Below are 2,623 nucleotides of genomic sequence, written 5' to 3'. Positions count from 1 at the left end.
ACTGCAAGAGTAGCGATTCGATAATGAGTTTAGGTTGTTATCTTTTCTTTCTTAGATATAATTGTATTTAGGACTTTTCAATTGTAATATTTGAATTAGATTGGGTTGTTTAGGTTAATTTTTGAAAATTCCCATCCCTCAGATCCCACATGTGTAACTTTTGTTCGAAAGATCACGTGGATTGCGCTTCAGGTACGTCCTAAACTCTCCCTTTCGCTATAGTTATTTTCTTTTAATTTTCCTTATTTAGCTTATTCTTTTTTTTATTCTTCTGTGTGTATGCATGGTCGTCGGTCCCTAAACCCTGAGTTGACTCCACTTGACTTAGAGTTAGAAGAGACTTTGGCTAACCTTAGAAGGCAAAGAACCATGGCAAACTATGAGCATCCAATGAGGCCCTTGAGTGAGCATTTCATTCCTACGATATATACTCCGATTTCTTGTATTAAGTTGCCTAACATAGAGGCGGCTCAATATGAGATAAAATCTAGTATGATTCAAATGCTACCATCTTTTTATGGACTTGTCAATGAAGAGCCTTATAAGCATTTAGATGAGTTTTTAGAGGTGTCCTCCACGGTTAAAATTCAAAACCTATCAGTTGATGCTTTAAGGCTACTTCTTTTACCATTCTTCCTTAAAGATAAAGCTAAGCATTGGCTTCATTTTTTGGACAATGTTAAAATTTCCACTTGGGTAGAGATGCAACAGGAGTTCCTTAAAAAGTTCTTCCCCATTGGCCGTACCAATAGCATTAGGAGAGCGATAACGAGTTTTTCCCAACAAGAAGGAGAACAATTTCATGAGGCTTGGGAAAGACTAAAAGAATTACCTAGAAAGTGCCCCCACCATGCTATTCCTAAATGGAAATTGGTTCAATGCTTTTATGATGGCCTTAAAGACCGACATAGGCAAATGGTTGATTCTTCCTGTGGTGGAACTTTCATGCACAAGAATGAGAATGAGGCATGGGAACTTTTTGAGATCCTTAGTGAAAACTCCCAACACCATGCTTCAGCAGCTAGGATTGAGATTCCATCCATTGGGCAACCAAAGAGGAGCGGTCTCTATGAGATCAATCCTACTGTTGAGATGAGTGCTAAGGTTGATTTGCTATCTAAGAAATTGGATTATCTCTTGTCATTAGGACAACAAACCCCATCTCCACTTCTTACAAGTTCCTCTCCACCTAATCAGATTGAAGCATGTGCTTTATGTTCTAGCATATCCCATCATGTCAGTGAGTGCTATTTGGCTACACAATACCCTGAGTTTCTTAAGGAGCATGCACATTTGGCCCAAGGAGTCTCTAAATTGGGTAATGATCCATATTCCAATACCTACAACCCAGGATGTCAAAACCACCCCAATTTTTCATGGCGAAACTCAATGCACAATCCCTCTAATCAAATAACTTATAGGCCCCCTCCATTTAATATGCAACAAAATGCCTATAGGAATGAGCAACCATCATCTCCACAACCCTCACATAATTCATTATTTGAGGATAAGGTACTAAAGGCGCTTAGTGGACTAGAGCAAAACACTCAATTGTTACATTCTCATTCTCAATCCATTAACAAATTGAAAACCCAACTTGATCAACTAGTTGATGTCATCAGTAGGAGGGAGGTTGGTCAGTTACCTAGTCAACCAATAGGTAACCCTAATCATCAAATTGGGTATAGGAAAGAACAAGTCCAAGCAATCTTTGTTGTGACATGCAGTGGGAAAGAATATTATGCACCTTTGCCTACTCCTAAGCCATTGCCCATTGATCTTGAGAGTCGAGAAGAGGTTGATTTGACACATGAGACTGGCAATGATGCACACAAGCCTAATAAAGAAACACCACCTGTGAGTATTTCCCATCAATTTCCTTGTAAGGGGTTGCACATTCTGATTGTAGAGGGTCCTACTCCTGAATCTTACACTCCCAAAGCCCCCTTCCCTGAAGCTCTTGAGTCCTCAATTCCAGATTCTATAAAGAATGTATCTTTAAGCCCAAATAGAGATGAAGATTGCTTTGCGAATTAACTTTATTGATGAGGTAGTGGTTGATTATATTCTAAACATTCTTATTGATGATCCCCTACAACATTACTTGCCATTTGGGGAATATAACCTAAATATTGAGGAAGTCAACACATTGTTGGATTCTTCCACTTCTTTGGAGCAGTCACCATTCACATTTAGATTTGAGCTTCCACCTCCATTGGTTGCTTCTTACTGAGTCTGGCTGAAGACTCTAAACTTAGCGCTTAATGGGAGGCAACCCATTTGTATAGATGTTATTTCTTGTTCTTTTTCTTCTCTTTTCTTTGTTTGTTGTTAGGTTTTACTATTGCGTGCTCTATCATGATTTCAAACATCGGGTAAACTCTTTCCTCTATTTTTTTCTATCATTTTTTTATATATCTTGCATGCACTGAAGTCATTGTATAATTTAAGTGTGGGGGGTGTCGACTCGAGTAAGACTTGTTGATAGTTGGTAGAGCATTGTCACAAAGATAAAAAGTGCCCAATTTTTTCTGGCTTTGGTAAGATAAATGTTTTAATTCCTTGCTTAGATACAAAATGAGAGTTTAAGTGTTTTAGAAATCCCATCTGATGTAATGAACAC

At 38.3% G+C, this 2,623-nt stretch overlaps 1 non-coding gene across 1 annotated transcript; it reads right to left on the bottom strand.

Moving 5' to 3' along the window:
* Nucleotides 1-750: 750 nt before the first annotated feature.
* Nucleotides 751-857, bottom strand: LOC149022635 (small nucleolar RNA R71). The gene has a single exon (XR_016172608.1). It is a non-coding gene; the product is annotated as a small nucleolar RNA R71 (small nucleolar RNA).
* Nucleotides 858-2,623: the final 1,766 nt, after the last annotated feature.

Source organism: Hakea prostrata, chromosome 3 (genome assembly GCF_041222555.1).
Source record: "Hakea prostrata isolate BN-2017 chromosome 3, UWA_Hpros_2, whole genome shotgun sequence".
Classification (NCBI taxonomy): Eukaryota; Viridiplantae; Streptophyta; class Magnoliopsida; order Proteales; family Proteaceae; genus Hakea; species Hakea prostrata.
This window is presented reverse-complemented; position numbering and strand designations above follow the sequence as displayed.